At 44.0% G+C, this 18,740-nt stretch overlaps 1 protein-coding gene across 1 annotated transcript in view; it reads left to right on the top strand.

Moving 5' to 3' along the window:
• The first annotated feature begins 551 nt into the window (after nucleotides 1-551).
• The window catches only part of SLC41A3 (solute carrier family 41 member 3), a 169,510-nt gene continuing 151,321 nt past the window's right edge, over nucleotides 552-18,740 (top strand). The window contains exon 1 of the mRNA XM_080384270.1: nucleotides 552-1,142. The gene's annotated coding sequence lies outside the window, so the exon portion shown is untranslated. The remainder of the gene's footprint in view (nucleotides 1,143-18,740) is intronic.

The following is an 18,740-nucleotide window of genomic DNA, read 5'->3' as shown; positions in this document are numbered from 1 at the left end:
TTAGTTTGGGCTGCATGCCCAGCATCTCTCAGGTTTCATGTGGGGGGAATAAGGGGAGATACTGGGGCTGTAGCCCATTGTCTTACACTGACACCAACTTCTTGTTCCCTTCTGCATTGTGTTCCTTACTCACGGGGCTATGCAGTCTGTTTCCAATCTCCCCTGAAGCTGGGGCTATGAAAGCAGTATCTCAAGCTCCTTTTTGTATATCAGACTATAAAAACATGATTTCTTACACGTGTGCACAAATATATATTTCCATTAAAAGTACAAAAACATGCTGCTCTAAGTAATGCTATCAGGATGCTTAGGCATGATTCTGTACTGCAGCCCTTTGAGTTCTGGTCTACCTGGTGCCTGAATTTCTTGCTGACTTATCCCCAGGGCAACATCATGGAAGACAATAATGACACCAGCTTAAAACTAGCGAGAGGAAAAAGGGCTGACTGTTGCTGGATGCCCTTATAGCTACGTGGTTGTTTTTTGGTTTGTTTCCCCGCTGGCTGCTCTCCCCCTGCCCCCCCCACCCCCTGCCTCTGGAAAAATCAGTCTGTGAATGTAGCTTCGTTATATTACAATAGCCTGTTCCTGATGTTGCTGCTTTGAGTCTGTATGTCTAACAGGCCTAAAAATAACTAAATAAATCACTCAAATGAGGCAGTAGGCAAATAGATTTGCCCACCTGTTTATTAATAAACACATGGACACGAACCTATATTTCTATATTAGCACATGGCTCTATGTCTCCTGTGGGTATAAAAAGAAAAACACCTGGCAAAGAGTGAAGGCAGTCAGGCAAGTACAAAGTTTCCACAGTAAACATATTTGTGTTTGCTGAGCAAGTGTTGCCTTAGGAAGGCAGGCAAGGCGAACAGCTACCGCTTGCTTGCAGAGCCTCAGATTACCAAGCACAGAAAGAGATGACTCTCTGACAGCTGCAGATTGCAGTTAGATCATACGGGGGGGGTGGTGGTGGTGGTGGTGGTGGTGTGTGTATTTGAGAGAAGGGACAGGCAGGCATCCTTCCCAGCCTCTCTCTGTGCTGACCATATGCATATAAATCCAAGTGCACTTCCTCTTTGGAGTCTGGATTCAGAAAGCAGCCAGGAGATAGCGCAACAGCCAAGCTGAGCTTTGTTGTGGTTTGTTTTTTTTTTTAATTATGTTTTGGGGGGTTAACTGCTTGGAGGGTTGTTCCTCTGGATGGCTCAGTGCATGCTCTGATCTTTACCCTTGCAGAAGTATCTTGCTGACTTGCAGAGCAGTCCTTTCAACAGCATCAACGTAGAGGTGATTCAAGGCAAACCTTTCCTGGTTGGATTCATGGTTATTTACCGGCAGAGCTGTAATGTGGGGGTAAAGGAGGAAGCTGGGGGAAAAATATGCCTAGGGCATGCCAGGGCCTGGCATGGGGTCTCTGGGAAGGGAAGAGGAGGGTGTCCCAGTGATAAGTGTCATTCATGTGCTGTGAGGTGAGAGTAGCTAAAAAGACTCCAAGTGGATGCCTCCATCGCGATGGCTCCTTTCCTTGCCTTCCCGTTCCTGTTTGTAAGCTGTGGTGTACGGCTCTGCCAGCCACACTACTATTTCTGCTTACTCATAGGGTCAGCTGAAACATGCTGAACAAGGGGCAAAAGGGTAACAAAAAGCCCAAGTAAGGTACTGTCTAACTGGGACACGTTAAGCCACGTGGCCAAATCTGGGGCTGTGTGGGTGGGTGTCTCTAGTCTTTCTATGCTGTTTTCTAGCTCTGCAAGAGACCCAGCAGTTCAATTAAGGATAATATATACTTACAATTAAACAAATAGTCTTGCATTGGATTAAGACAAAGCCTCCCATCTAACTGCCTCCAGCTATACTGGTGCAAAGGAGATGTTAGGTTCACACTAAAAATGATCTGAGCCTGTGACAGGCAGTTGTACCTAGGCCTGGCTCCTCTAACATATTTATAAAGCTTTGGGTTCCCCCACTCCATCAGCAGGGGCAATAAAGATTGTTGTTATGAAGCTGTTGGATAACATAATCATGCTTCATAGCTTTATTTTACATGTTGATTATGCTGACTATTAATGTGCAAAACCTGAACGCTGGAATTACTGGCATGGTCTTTGCTCTGGGTTTGATATCTAGGGGAAGTGATGTGTATGTCACTGCATTTGGCCACATGACCTGCATTTTCTGCCTGGGATCTCCTGTTGTTTAATCAGAATCACCAAATGATGTTTAATTAGGTCACAAATAGCAGTGAACTGTCATTTCTTCTGTATATTGAAAGCCTTGAATAGCCTGGAGAAATCCTGTGAAATAGAGTTGCCATCCCCTATCTCTCCTACAGAAACTCTGCCTTTGTGTTAGGACAGGACAGACTTGACAAATTACTATCCTAGTAGTTTCTGGTTGCATCCAAACATTTTGTGTCAGCAGCTACTACTTGCAATGAGATCTCGCAGAAAGAAACTGTAGGCAGAGGAATATTTCCAGGGCAGGCGGAACCCTTCTTTGAGCCAGGATTGGTAGTAGGAAGTAATGAAAATGCCAGGAGGAAAACCACTTCTTTAAGAGCTATGTTCAGTTGGGAGGGTGTTGTCAGAGACACGTGGGACCTAGCGTAGCCGTATCATAGCCACAAGAATCTACCAAAAGCAGTGGTCTACCTAAATCCTTTGGCATCCGTGTACTGAAGATGTGTTGATTTGTTACTAAAGTAGAAGCTGGCCAAATGAGGTCCTTCCTTACTATGTCCTTGTTCTACTGGTGGACAAGCGTGAAGTAGCCCCAGTTAATGGGTCCCTCCTGGCTGTCCAAGATGCTATTTCATTGATGAAAAATAGCAGTTAATATTGAAAGCTGTGGAAAGAGTGGTCTGCCAGACACTTGAAACAGCAGTGAGGGAGGCTAGACATGTTTAAGCAATAGTAGGGGATGGGTCATATAATCTTGCTGCAGCAATCTATTTCCATTTGGTTCTGCCTGCTGGGCCCAAGGCAAAGCACAACTCTCTCCTGGATTAGTCGTCCAAAGGACAGAATCTAATGAGGCTAAAAATGGATCACGCTCGTTCTCCTTAGCTCTTGAAACAAAAAAAAAAATGTATAATGCCATTAGACTGTGGAAATCATTAAAAAAAACCCATGCATATTAAGTGACTGTCAGATACAGAAGATCAGGGGAAATAGCTCTCTACCTAAGTAGGTTGTTGCCTGATTTCTAGCAGGAGGCAGCTGTTGGAGCCTGCCCCACTAAGGAACTGGACAATATTTGGGAAATGTATGAAAATTTCAGTGGTCTTGAGGTTCCACAGTTATTTCTGAAGTAGGTCCACAAGGCAACTGCTAATACAAAGTGAGCTGCATGTTTTTAAACAAATAAGAGAATTTAGGTTAAATATTAACTTTTGGTCATTTCAACTCTGATAGCTTTGGCCTTCAGGTTGATCATTTAATGAGCTCCTTCCTGTTGCTACAGCAACTGCAACCCTGGAAGACCTTGATGTTCAAGTCAGGAGAAAAAAAAAATAAAGCTTGTTTTGAAATTTGCTTGGGCTTCTATTGATAAGTGTCTGTGCTCAGAGTCAATTGTTCAGACAAACAAGGCTTGGAAATGTGCCATAGGGTTTAATGCAATCCTTGTGCAACCCCATCCCAATCCGTCAGCTCTTGTGCAGTGGTAAAAAAAAAAATAATTAAAAAACCCTCCAACAAATCTTAGATTTTGTGTTCTTCTCTGACATGTGTTAATTCGTGTGATGTTTTAGGAAAGCAGGCAGACTTGCTTGTTCTTCTTGCTGAGTTATCATTGCACATGATATAACTGTGGCCTGTGAACATGCATGCCCTCAATGTGCCGTGTACCAGTGGACCGTCCGTGGTGCGATATAAGCTGACTTCTGGAAGGACAGTATTCATCTGTGCCCCGCTTCCAGCATGTGCTTGTACACAGTACTTGCCAGGTCTCAGCTGCTTCTTTTCTGTCCCTTTCAAATACAACTTCTGGCTAGAAAGTCCTTTCTTCTTAGACCTCTCCCAGACTCAAAGAATTCAGAATTTCCCCTGAATGCTGATCCTGTTTTAGAAACTTTCTGGGATGACTTCTTGGCTGGCATACATCAATATCACCTTGTTGAATTCACTGTAGGTATGCCATTTCATGTCAGATCAGGTTTTGGCTAGTTGTTTTTGCAGTAGAAACCTCCCCAGTACTGTTTACTTCTCTGAACGTTAATCTTAACACTGTTTGAGTTCTCGCTCTGTCTAATTTCCAAGGACAAGAATTCTTTCTATGTCTGGGCAATTGCACCTCCATTTCTGATACAAGCAGAGGTCCAGAATGCACATGTGAGCATGACACACATTTTTCTTTCTAAGTAGAGTCCTCTCTCTCTCTCTCTTATAGAAGTATAAATATTTTAATGAAATGTAGGGCTACAGATGTATAGCTGAGCGCTCATCAAAGCTGATGGTAAAGCTGCTGTTTTCTTTAGTGTGCAGCCCTGAGGGCATCTTGTTTGAGTCACGCTTCACAATTGTTTTTAAATGTAAAGCTTTATGGCCTGATTTAAAGTACAGCTGGCAGGAAATGTTTTTTTCCTGTCCTGAAGAACACTTGAAATCTTCAAAAATAGTCCTGCTCCATGCTGAGATGGACTGACAGCTCCCAAACTGGAGAGCAGAAGCAGCCCATTGAAACTAGTTAAAGCCCCAGTAACTTGGATTCTCTTGGAGAAGATGAGACATGTTTAAATCCACAGCTGATTCCTGTGTCCTGAGACCTGAGTCTCCTGTATCAGGGTGGATGGCCTGGCCAACAGTGCTTTGCTACTTCATGTTTTCTCTTCCTGCTCTCGTTCTTAAAAGTACATCATGGACCTGAGATAACAGCATTTTTACTGAGCTGTCACTGTGAAAGCTATTCCCAGGAACTGTTTCAATTTCAGTGACTCTGCATTTTCTGTCAAAATAGCATTTAGACAAAAACCTCCAGACTGTTTTCCATCCAAAGCCTGCTGAAGTCAATGAAAAACATTCCTCTTCAAGAGAATTATAATTGCTATTAAGAATACCAGAATAAAAGCATAATCACATTAGGAATTCGCTCTCTTGATGGAGGTCTCTATTGATCTTTGTTTTTTCTGCACTAATGGAAAATAGGAAAGGGGTTATTGGATAAAGAACTGGACTTCCTCTTGGTTTGAAAAATTGGGTACAAGACTAGTTCATGCCTGCCAGAAAGAATGTGTTTGATTGCTAGAATAGTCTAGCAAGGGATAGGCTGCCATAAAGGACAGCCATGACCACATAGTGATACCCTGGTCAGACATGTGTTAATACAAATTCACTCCAATACTTTATGCCTTTAAAAAACAACAAACAAACCCTCAACCAGCAACACAGCCTTTTCCTCCTTCCTTGAAACTTTTGGCTGACAGAGCATCATAGATTTTAAAGATGGCTGGAAGAAATTCAAGAGGCAACAGTTGCAACATCATAGGTTGCTGTTTGTTTTTGAAAAAAAGTATATAGTTAAGAATGAATGAAAATAAAAGACAAATGAAATCACCTCTCTACCTAACTTCTACCATAGGAATGCATGCGTGTGTGCACACAAAAATATCTTGGTGAGCTATTAGCCTGGAAGCTACTCAAGTCTTAGAGTGATCCAATTCTCTCGGGAAGAAGAAGAAAGTAAAGCTGCCAACTTCATGCATCAAGTGGAACAATAATCCTGAACTAAAAGAAAAGCTTCCAAGTCTTCAGATGGTGAATTATTTATCTGCTGACATAGAACAATACGCACTTTGTAGTTGATGTACGAGATTCCCTATGTGCGTCACATTAGAAAGCAAGAGGATGTGGAATTATACAACTATACTTTTTTTTATGGGGGAAACACCCACTCCCTCTACAGATTTAAAATCTATAATTAGCCACAAGGGAATCCAAATGTCTCTGACAGCCCCTTTTTGAGGTGTTTGATTATTATGTTACTAGGACCAAAGGATGCTGCTGGCAAAAGTTTGCAGAGTCAAAGCCCTGGTATTATCTGTCGGTTCTGAGGACAACTCCAGCAGAGTATCCCAAAGGACCCCAATCAGCGCAGTCCAGTTGCTTTATAAGAGAACACAAGAGGAGAAAAAATTATTTCTCTGGATTTTTGTTTTGACTGCAAGCTCTCATCACAGGGATCTTGTCTCCAAGACTGCCAGTAAAACACCTTTTACTACTGGGATGTTGGGAGGATAGCAGAAACGTGGTTTGCTTCTCAACAGGGAAGAGCCATCTTCGAAAGTGAGTCTTTGTCCCAGGATTGCCAAGCCTTCGCCCTGAAGTTGAGATCACAAGGCCTGGCTAAAGGCAACTGCTTTGGGGTTTTCATTGCCTGAAGCCCTGTCTGAGAACAACTAGGCTCACTTCACCTGGGAACTACCCAGGCTACCATGACTTTGCAACCATCATCATAAAATCTATTATTAGCACCAGTTATCTAGAGGCAAAAAGACATTGTACCTCATCACCAAACCTTTGAGTCAGCATTTAATTGCTTCCACCTTTACTGAAGGTAAAGTTTCCTGTGGACTAGTTACATCATTACGATTGGAAAACTGATATTGTTCTCTCCAGCATCCCCGGAGCAGGCAAGATGCTGCTGCAGAAATTGCCAGAGGCAAGCCCTAATACCACCCTTCCATAAAAATCACCCGCTCTGCCGATTTCCTCTGTAGGTTGTAATGTTAGGTTATGAGCCATAGAAAGTACTTCAGAGATATTTAGCAGTGTTAAACATGACGATCTCCTGATGGGAATCGGTGCATATACCCAGCAGACAAACGTCCTCTGCCTGGTCATCAGAGCGGTGACACTACCTGCCCTCTGTGCTGCCTTTCTCAATGGGGAGGCCCAGTGCTCAGGGGAGAGTGGCTGCCCCTGCAGCCGGTCGTGCGGGTCAGGGTCAGGGCACATTGCATTGCTGTTGCCTGTTAGGGAGATCAATACAGGACTTCAGTCTCCCCTGCTTCAGCACCTTTCATTGGAATAATCCTCACATGCATTCAACATGTGAAGAAAAAAAATAATAAATCCAGGTGCATCCCAAGTTCCTATTCAGAGCAGCATGCATGTTTTGTACAGGTTGCTTGCATGTAGTGATTCCTGGATGCATTGCCTCTGATCCTGGGAACTGTGGCTTTTGGTGTATATCCCTCAAATTAGAAAAGTGGCTTGAAAAAGAAAAGAAATTTTAAAAAGGCATGAGGTACTGAAAGGAAGATCACGGATGCAAAGGCCCCGTCTCAAGTTCTAGTGAACTAACTTATCAGTTTCCAGAGAACTCGGTGAGAAGCACATGGCATTGTTTAACTGAAATACTTGGACAGGAGGAAGGCACTGTCAGTTTTTGCAGTGTCATTCAGAACAGGAGAAAGCTTTGCGGAAGTGCAAGACAAATGTGGTTTGGTGTTAGCTGGGGTTTTTTTGTTCTCCCCTGACCTAATATGAAGACCGATCTCATGATCAGTCTGGGTGGTGAGTTTGCAAGACTTTCTTGTGTTAAGGAGACCAGTTCCAGTTGTGCTAATCTGGCCAAACGTCAATGAAGCTGATTAAATTCATTCCCTCAGCTCCCTTCCTTGGCTGTTGTTTTGCAAAGGAGCATTGACTACAATTAGCGCTGATTACCTTTTTTTTTTTTTATATAAAGGTATTATAAACCACTATTTTATCTTGTAGTATCAGCTCCAGCGAAGGGAGAAACCACAGACATGAAACTACACCGTTTGCTGCATTTAGTCAACCAGCTTGATGCAATAAAATGATCACATATATCTCCTTTCAGAGCCTTTGCTTCCTTGTTTCAGGATTGCAAACACCTGCAAAACCCTCTCCAAATATCTAATCACCACCTGTAATGTGACTGAACGGCAGGACCATTCTCAGCCTTCACCACCTTTGCTGTCCTGCACAGGGATTGCCAAAGTTGCTCTTTGCCTTCACTCTCTTTGAGCTTACACAATTTTGCTGTTAAGCACGTTGCAGAACAGCCTGATGACTGATGAAATACCTTGCAGAGATGACAGGACACAGTGTAGATCTTCACACTGCACTCTCACGGGAGAGAGCTGCACGTTGCAATGGGCCAGGGTCTGTCAGGAAGCTTCAGACTTTTTGACTGACATATTCATGCTACAAATGATGTCATGAATTTGAAATTTTGAGCAAGAAAAACTCTGACCTTGCACTGAATTCAGGTTTGCATCCAGAATGGTTGTTCACTCAAGTCTAGAATTTTTCATCTTAAGACCTTTCCATGCTATACATTTGGGATCCTGCCACTACAAGAGACATTTTGTGGTGTATGTTCAGAGTAACGATCAGCGGGCCCAGCGTACGTTAGGAGTGGAGGTAATGCGAGGGCATTTGGCTTGCTGGCGCCATGGAAGACCTCTTGGCCCTGTACAGCTTTGTATGGCTGGGTCTCCTTTGCTCAAAAGGGGGTGTTGGCACATGCCCATGCTTGTGTTGCACTGGCAGGACTGGCTCTGCAGCAGGCTGTCAGCAGGGGAGGTGTATGCAGGAGCTCAGCTGAGCATTGACTCTGTGGCATGCTGTGATCATACTACTTCTTACACCCTGCCTCACCTGGGCCCTTTCCTAGGTGCTAAGGTGGGGAAAGCAGCATTTCACCTCCTTGGAGGGATGTCTTGGGGACTAAGAAGGGAACTACCTCAGGAACAGGGGTTTCTAGGAAAGGCTCAAATGCTTCTCTAGCTATGCTCCGACCTTGTCCCGTTGGTGATATTTCCACACTGGGAAAGTGGGCACAGAAGTAGCTGAACCTGGTATTTTCAATTGTGTTGGTCTTGCCATTGCTGCAGATCGCTGTTTTATGAACACGTCATCTCTAGGAGAAGGGGTTTGTTCTCCTCCCAGCTGCAGGTTACAGTGCATTGCAAGATGATCATGCAGGAGCTTTGCCCTCGGTGAAAGAGGCACAGGGGTTGTCTAGTTTGGCCCAGGTGCTCGTTTCAAACCTTTTTAAAGAGATACTCTGTTCTGCAGTGATTTAAAATATAAGTACGTTTTTGGCAATGAAACAGTTCAGTACTTGCTGCAAGGTATCTCTGCATGTGTAAAGTAACACAGGTAACTGCCTGATACGCACCCTAAGTTGCCTTTTTTTTTATATTCAGCGGGTATGAGCATGTATAGTAGGTATACAACTCCCAAAAGAGAGACTGAAAAGGAGAGGAAAGATTTTCTGTTTTCCTTGGATTCTTTCCTTCATCGCTTCTCTTTCAATAATGTCAGTCCCTCCCTGATGTCCGTGCTGCCAGCCTCCTCTGTGCCAAAAGAGTCTGTGATGCAGACGGAGCAATGCAGCCTGGTGTCACATCAGTGCCTGATCCTCCTGTACAGAAATGGGCCACCAAAGCAGTGACTACACCTCCCAGCATGGCTCTCCTCGGGGAGTGGTGTGTGGCTCTCAGAAGACCTGGCACCTCTTCCAGGAGCCGTGTGGGTCATGGTGTTGAGTGGATTTGTTGTGGGTGCTGTAGCAATGCTGGACACTGTCAAATCCAGATCGCTTTCCTCCATGTTCAGAGAAGTGAGGCTCATGCCTTCCTAGGCTGAAGTCTGGTAGGAATCTGATTCCCAATCAGCATAAAAGCAAACAGATTTTGTACCTCCAAGACCCTGAGCTTTGGAAATTTTGGTCTTTAATTTGCATTGGTGTGTATGGATGGCAAGGGACGTTCTCTCAAGCGAGGCAGTGTCCTGGAACAGCTGACAGGGTTCACAACCAGAAACTTGACCTTCTGTAACTCTTTTTGGACCTTGTAACTGGTTAGCAAGACTTCCATTTTAACCAGTGCACTCATGTGGCACAGTTTTAATCCTTCACTGCTTCTGAAGAACAGTCATTTAAAGGGAAATCCTGGCCTTGGAGGAGTCAGTGGGAATTCTGAGCTGACTTCAGGCAGGGCCACCACTCCAATTCTCACATCCCCACAATGGCTCTGGGTGAGAGGAGGGGAGAGAGCTTGTGTGTATCAAGTGCAAAACAAAGCAGGGGGGGCAGGAAGAAGTTAGGGTGCTGAGCTGTGCATTAAGCTGCTGCTGCCACAGGACTTCTGCCAAGGAGGGGAATATGTACTTTACGTACCTGATACACATGGTCTCTCCTTGCTCAGTGTCGAGGCCGTGACGTACCAAGCACCTTTGTGAGAAAGAAAAGTACACAAGCAAATAGAAGCAGCCTTTAGCTCCAAACATGTCACAGTTGGTTGCTCCTGTTTTCTTGTCAGAGGAGTGGTTAAGTTAAAGTAATTGAACTATTACCGGGGGGGTGGGGGGGGTGGGGAAACACCTATTAGAAGTGAAATAATTCAAAATATTGGAGATGGCTCCCTTGTGTGAGAGTGCCTGTGTTTGGCTTGGCTGCTGACCTGTCCTTAGCAATCCTTTCCCTTCTCTTCTCTCCTGCTGGCAAAACCGTGTTCAAGAGCTGTAGGATGATTCCTGTCCTGGAGGTTAGCAGAGCTGGAGAAGTGTCCTTGTCCATACCAATACATGGTTTAGCTGGGAGAAATGGTGGATGACTACAGGGCATTTGAACCAGCCAGCTGCGAATATCTGGAGGCTGTGAAGGTTGAATGGCATGCTAACTCAAGTTTGAGCATTAGGAGTGAAAAGCTTAAACTGAGCAATGGAAACTGTAGATTTAAATGTCAGGATATATTTCCTAACAGAGACTTCTGTCAAGTTGTTGGATAATCCCAAAGGGAAGTGGTGGAAATCTTATACATAGAGTTATTTCTCAAATTAAGTTTGGATGAAGGCAGAAGAGAATACATACTTGCAAAAGAGTTGAACTAGATAATCTAGGAGTATTTTCCCATCTCTAAAGTGTGATTTATGCTATAAACACTGCCAGACCCTGCAAACTAATCTGTTGTACTAAAAGTGACTCAAACACGATTACTTATATTTTTATACCCCTCATGTTAAACATTTGGTTTGCCAGGAAGAGCTGGAGTATCCAGGACGCACTTTACTATGAATGGATTTCACAAACTATAATTACTAGGCAATAAATCCATACAAGTGGGAAATGTCTCAGGTCTTGTGCTAGATAATAAGAAAGAACAGGAACTGACTGTTTTGGGGGTTACATTTTTGTGTGAACTTGGAAGGAATTAAAACACCAGTGCTACTTTTGAAGGGCCAGTTAGGGCAGAGGCCACAAAATTGTTCTTTACATTAACAGTAAAAAATGTATTTACGCAGCTATTTCTTGGATGGAAGCTAGCACAGAGACAGCTGGTTTTAATTATACAAACAGATGCAATAACTGAGCAATTACAACTTGATCATGAGCCCATGCAAGGCAAGGGGATCTTTAGCAGCCTGTGCTCAAACTGCTCGTGTTGGGTAGGATCAGACCTGCAGGCAAGAAATCTTGCGCTCACTGCGGCAGTCCTAAGAAGCTTCTGGGAGTAAGACTTTTCCCGTGGCATGCTCCATTTGTGCACCAGCACACCTCGGTCTGATTTGGTGGTAGGTGCAGGTCTTGGGGAATAACCAACTTGACTGTGGTTCATTTGCTTTGTTGGCATTTCTTCCTGCTTCCAGTGGGGTAAATGACAGGAGAATATGACTAGGTGTACCTCTGGGCAATTCCCTACCACCATTTTGGGGGAGAGTGCAGCTATTTCTTGCCTGTTGCCAGAGGAGTTTGCTACTGATCATTACAGTAATTGCTATCAGTGGTAATGGTTTTAGTCTAATAGCTCACAAGGGGTTTCATATTACTACAGCCACATTGAAAAGAGCTTCTTGCCCAAAAGAGTTTAAAAGCCAAACTTGGATATGGATCTATCAACCTGTGACTGTTTTGGGCACAGATCACCACAGTACCAAAGCACAACCAGGCTTACCGCCCCAGTGAAGGCGACAGGACTTTGGTTGTTGGTTGGCAACTCGAGTAGGGTTAAGCCTCTCCAATCTGTCTTTTTTACTCAGTGTCTTTCAGTATTGTTTTTCTCTCCCTGTTAGAGAGGATGTACAGGGTATCAACAGGTGAGACACAGCTTCATCCACATATATCTATACACATATATAAGTGTTCTACACATATATATGTGTGTGTATACACACACAGATATACCCTACAGACTTTAAAAAGAAGTAATTATAAGCTTCCAGCTGTCCAAACTCAGCATTATCTTATTATCATCAGTCATGGGGCTGTAGTGGTATAACAATCTAGCACTGCTGAGAAGGACAAATAACTCATCAAAGGAAAGACATGCACTTGTGCATTCAAGGAATTGTGCAAACCACCAGCCTTTAACTGCTTGTCATAAAAAGCCACAGGTTCTGCAGGGAGGTCCCATCACCTTCTCACCTCCTCATCCCCTGGGCACAGCCTGTTCACTGCGTCCAACTGAACCGAGAGGAAAGTCTTAGCCTAAGTCAGAGTCCAGCCCTCGGGCTCTCGATCAGACTCTGAAAATAGCAGCTCCAACCCATATGAGGTTGGGCTTCCTTGCCTTCTCACTCTGTTTAATATCACTGACAACTCTGCGTAGGAGGATTTTTTCTGGCATGTACAAGAATACTCGTGTAGCATTGCTCTGCTGATTAAAATGTGCAAAACAAACCATGTCAGGTCCTGCCCCCTCTCTCCCTCGGGCAAGGGAGCCTAGGCAGGACAGCCAAGCTGAGACCCTCTGTGAGCCTTTACTACAAAGAAGCAAGAGCTGAAGACCAGAAAGCAGATGCTGACCTGTGGTTCTTAAACTTTGTAAAAGACTGACTCAAACTGCTCTCCCATCAACACGAGCGTAACTGTATGGCCATCTCAAAGCTCTCTGATCTGGCAGTGTCTGGCTTGGTTTCTCTATGCCTCCATGGCGGCAAATCATGCTGAAGTGGAGCTTGTCAGTGTGGGGTGAGAAACAAAAAGGTGACCTAGCTGTTGGAGGAAAACATACAGGCTCTTGCCTGCAGCCTGGGCACCAAGCCTGCCATCTGGTTGTTAAAATTACAGCTGGGTCCTAGGTTGGCCAGGTTGCCTCCTTCCCTCAGCTGGACCTGACTCTGGGGCACGTTGCCTGCATCTGGCTTGCAAGTGTCTCTCTTTCCTCCTCCTTCCTCTGTCCCCTCTAGTTCAGATCCCCAAATCCCTCTCTGTGTGGTAAACAAGGGGATGTGGGGATCTCCCAGGCCTCCCCTTCAGAGATGATTGATACTGATTTGCAGCTTTCCTTGTTCTAGTCTTGTCTCATTCTGCACCCCTAGCTCCATGCTTCTCTTAGGTTCCTCCTTCTACTTCTCCCATGAGCAAAACACGGCAGGTATTCAGTCTCCTTTTCCTTCTTGTACTCTTGTCTAAAATCTTCCCCTTATAAGTTCTTCCTCTGCAGATACCCTCATAAATTATGTTTGAACTTACTGTTCTAAGCAAGGAGAGTCTTTATTTGTTTGGTAATGACTTCTGCCATCCCAGACCAGCTCCAAGCTCCTTCTCAAAGAACTTGAGGATGCTCAGAAGTGTATAAACAGGAGGTGCTAAACACCATATAGGATTATAACTGGTAGGGAATGGTATCATATGGAGGCATGACTAGGCTCCACATTTGCCTCATATATATCCTCTGCCATATGGCGTTGGGCAGACTCTTAACCTTGATTCCTACCTTAGTGACAGGAATAATATGCAGCCCACTTCAAATTACATTGAGGACCTCTTAATTCCTTCCAGAATTACACCCTCGCTATGCAAAGTTTAAGTTTTATTACAGATCCTAGACCAACCTTTATCTCATAGCGTTTGATCACTGATTTTTTTCTTTGGCTAGATGCTTTTTCATTGTAATTCCTGCTGTGACTTTCCCAACACTGCCCTTTCTGTCAGTCTATGTATTTTTCTGGTTGGAACTGTAGATCTCTGGATAAGCAGTATCAAGTATTGCTTTGAATATTGAGCAATTAAGATGATACAAAGCTCCTCCACAAAGCCAATAAAATGGTCTCTGGTGCACATACAGTTATCAACAGTGCTTTGTTGCTCTGTTCCCTTTTGCTTTATTAACCCTGGCCCTGTGGGCATTGAGCAATGATCCAAATGATATCTGTGCTGCACGTACAGTGCATTTTGCTGGCCACTTCTACACAGCAAGACAACAGAACAGATTTCTGAAGCTGAGTACTTATACTCACTTGCAAACATATTTGCAACATTAGCGTAAGTTAGCTTATGCTTGCAAACTTCTACAGTGCATACATGACTACTTAGCCAGAAATGGTCATGCACTCACACTAACTGAAATAGTGACAATTTGCCTCTCTACAGTGGCTGTAGCTACAGCAGGAACATTCTGCATGCTCCCTAACAACTTTTATCTGCAATTAGGTTTTTAATGATTCATAAAGTGACTCCGAATAAGAAATTATGCTTCCTTCAAGTGAAATCTAGAGTAGCTGTTCTTGCTTTTTGCACAAGTGAGCAGGATGTTTTCCAAAGAGGGATTGAGAGAATGGTATGGAAAAGAGCGGTCTGATGGGGTAGGGCACACACTCTCAGAAAAGCTTATTTCAGTAACGTGCAATGGGCTTTATTGTTACTTCTAATGGCATCTTTAGGGCTTTGTTGGCTACATGACAGCAACACGTGAACAATATGTTACTCATCAAAAGCTACCTGGCACGACTACCTCAAAAAACGGAGCAGCGAATAAAAACAGCACAGAGGGAAGTGACGACAGCAGCCACATTTCAGATAGGTTAATCTTTGTTTAAATGGTATTTTGATGAAGAAAGATTCAGTGATGTGCTGGAAGTCATGCAGTATGACTAATGAGAGAATTCACAGTTTTAAGTGATAGGAGAGGAAGTATCAGAAGGGATATAAACCATCAGGCATTCACACACTGGTGGATTGTCAGGAAAAAATTTTGCTGATTGGCAAAAGATATCACTGTTGGCTGTTTTTCTAATCTTCCTCTGAGATGTTTCAGAACATTAGAACTATCTCCAGAGGATCCAGAAATGAAAACTTGGGCCCAGAAGTGTCTTGCAGCAGCTCCAAGCTATGGCTGCAAGGACAAGTTGGCCTGAGATAAAACGGGGCTGATTTCTGGCTTGTCTGTTCCTCCCCAGTAACAGCCCAGCTGCCCGCTATGACACTGCAGAGGGTAGAAAGCAGCTTCCCATGTTTTCATGGCCAAGGAAGCACACTGACATATATCCAGCTGCAGACAGGCAGCTCCTTGCAGGATGGCAAAGTTGCAGTGACTTGTTTGTGTGGCTGTACTCAGGCAGGAGGGAACAGCAGGAACGCCATAGCCCCATGGATTTGGTGAGGGAGGTGAAGTTTTCAATTATATGATGAGTATTAACATTGTGTTGCAAGTCTATGTGTATTTTTTCATGCATTTTCCAGTATTTATTAGGCCTCTTAGGCTGCGTACAACTCATATTAGTAACATATAATAATAGTAATTAGTTCTACTTTACAGAAAGGAACACTACAGCAGAAAAATTATTTCGCAGGTGCTTAGCTCAGGGCTAGAACAAAATGAGTGCCCAGCAGCTCTCTAACCAAGGGAATATACTGCCATAGCCTTTGAGATGAGTGAAGTTTTTCCTTTCCAATAGTTTCAATATTTATGCCACTCAACTATTTTGGTGTTGGCGCTTTCTGGGCTAAATCAGTGTATAACAATGGAGAAGACCAAGGAAAGGTTCTGTGAATGGCTCTGGACAGCAGCTCCACGTGCAGCATTAGAAAAGTTTTATGAGAATTTGTTCAGCTAAATGCCCTGAGGTTACTGTCCAAATCAACCAGTAAAGCTCAGCCCATTTCAGAGGGATACAGCAAAATTTGCAATAAGGCTCCTTCCTTAGTCTGTGAGATGATGCTATACCTATGTCACTGTGCAGGACTGTTAGTATTGCAAGACCTTGGAGATACCACAGCACTAGGAAGACAGGGTGACAGCACCTGGCAGCTCGAACCAAGTCCTAGCATCAATGCTGCAGGGACCACACACAAAATAAAACTTTCTGGCAGAGAATTTGATCATTGATCTCTATGACATTGGACACACAAAGGAAAATACCACTAACAGGAAAAATCCAGCAAGAGAGGGAAGAGGTCTCTACACACTTTTCAGTTCAATTGCTGTATTTCAAGCCTTATCCAAAATCTAATGGATCAATGGGAATCCTTCCAGTAACTTCAGCTGGGGTTTTATAAGGTTTTAATTAATGGCCTGGTTGCTATGATTGTGTATGTTCCTCTCACAGTACCACTCAGGGTTGTACCTCCAAAAAAGAATTAAGCAAACATGGCTCTTTGATCAACATTTTGCAAATAGCAACAAATTAAGTCACTTGGGAAGGATTTGATAGCAAAGGTTTGTCTCCAACTCTCTAAAAGTTTTCTATTATAAATGGAGGGAGAAAAACCATTTTTGACCCATTTATGGCAGAATTCCAGCTGTATTAGGTTTAAGGCTAATTTTCTGATAAGAGGTGAATGCTTAAAATTAAGACTGAAAACGTCTTGGTATTAAACAGCTCTTTGGAGTTCATGTGAGTGTTTGGCATAGGACTGCAAACTGCATCTGACTCTGAGGAGAAAAAGCATGCTATACTGTAAAGGTTCAGGCTTCTCCTGTGGTTCTTTTTCCCTTTGGGCAAGGGTCTCAGTGCTGTGGTGTACCAATTCAGCCCCTACCCCTCATTCTCCTTGTGTCAAGAATCAAAAAGATTATTTTTCTCCCTGTGCCTTTTGAAGAATCTGTCCCACCTCTTTTTTAATTATGCTGCTTATTTGCTCGAAAAATCCTCCCTTTGCTCTCCAGCACCCACCCCGTGTCTCATGCCCAGCAGCCACAGTCAGCTACGTTCCTTAAAAGCCAGTCAGGTTTTAATAACCAGCCAGCCAAGACAGTTGGTATTGAGTATCAGCTTGTGGGTGCTCATGTACCTGCTGGCAACCACAAACAAGGCCCTGCAATCCCTGCCTTGTGCTGGAAAATAACTGAGTTTGAAACCACAGAGCTGCAGACACAAAGACAGGGCTGTGGTCGGGACTGGGCTGAAAGAGCAGTGTCTGTCCTGGAGAACCTCACTTTGTTTATGACTGACTCTCTCTGGGCTGCTTTTAGTGATGGGGGATAAAAAATGATAGTGTGTACTCTGTAGGAGTGTATATATATATGTGTGTGTGTACACCCCGAGACAGGCACATTTTTAAACAAACCACAGAACACATTGCAGTGCTTGAACACACTCCAGTGTGTCTATGGACATCTTGTTCTCTCTCTCCTGTCCTTGAGGTATCAGGTTTCCTTGTTTACTGTCTGCCTCATTCCGGATCTGGAATTCCTAAAGAGAAGCAAAACACTGTCATGTGACTGAAGACTTATTTCCAGGAAAAGCGGAAGAAGTTCTAGGAAAGGTCAGTCCTCACGTTCTCGCTTGCTCCCAACAGGAATACAGAATGAAGGAGATGACGGCAATGCGACGTCCCTGATCCTTTGTCTCTCTGTTGAGCCTGGGATGAGATCTAAAGGATAATCTAATGCTTGATGCAGAGTTCCTTACTCTTCTCATATTTTTCACGCAATTTAATGGCTTGTTGACATGGAACATGTCACACAGAAGCAGGATTCCTGCTTCTGGGTATGTCAGTCCTTCCAGTGGCTTTCTTATCTTCTGAAAGGTTATTTTTGCTTGTGCTGTCACAAGTGGTCATAACCCTGCATGTGACATACTAACAATACCATGGGACAGATCCAGGCAACAGTGTATGTGGGGAGGACTATATTCACGTCATAAAAGAAAACAAAGAGGAAAACACAAAACCAACAGCCCCCAGGTCCCATATACCATAAGCAACAATGAGAGCATTTCTAAAGCTCTTCTCACTGGGCAAGAGCAGAACCAATGAACCTTGATTATTTGGAGTTATCTGAGTGAGTGGCATCTGTGTCCCTGGCCCTGTGCTATAGCTTTCAAAGACCCTGCACTATACCAAGTCTGCAGTGCCTCTTCTGGCTGTGCCCTGCAGGTCTCGGGAGCCTAGCATCTCTCTCCTTGTGATGGGGCCATTTTGGCCTCCTCAAGGCGAAGGAGTCCTCAGGCACTTTGCCTTTTTAGATGATGCAGTCATGCATAGTTTCTGGCCCTCTCAAGGTGTTTCTGGTCTTGGATGAGATGGAGTATGAAGGATGAGCAAGGGTGAAACCTGCTGCTGACATGCCTTGTTCAGCAAAGTAGATGATGGATGTGATGGAAGGAAGTGCTATAAAATGTAATGGAAATCCTTAGTTACCTACCCAATGAAAGAGTGGAAGACAGTGTTCACAGGTTTGGCTTTTGGTAGGAGCAAGGTAGACAGTTTCCTGCAGTGGCTGTCTGATGGCTGCCCTGTCCTGCAAGGCCATGTGAGCTATTACTGCTATGAGGGAGTGACATGGTGTGAAGGACACTGGCTGTTCCTGGGGAGCTGCTGCTAAATCTCTCTTACAGGCTGCAGCCACTGCTTCCACCTCCCCGATCTTGCTTGCAGCAGCAGGAGAACCCTTAGGTGGTGATAGATATTGAATCTTGTTCTGGTAACATTGTGGTCAACAGCAAAAATTCCCATTATCTAGATTTTTGCCCTGCAGTGGCATGTCTTTGTGCTTTGTGGTGCTGAGTTTTCTGGTCTAGCTCCAACAAGAACATGTACAA

This window comes from Falco punctatus (assembly GCF_963210335.1).
Source record: "Falco punctatus genome assembly, chromosome: 4".
NCBI classification, from domain to species: Eukaryota; Metazoa; Chordata; class Aves; order Falconiformes; family Falconidae; genus Falco; species Falco punctatus.
The sequence above is the reverse complement of the archived record's forward strand: the minus strand, read 5'-3'. Positions and strand labels throughout refer to the sequence as shown.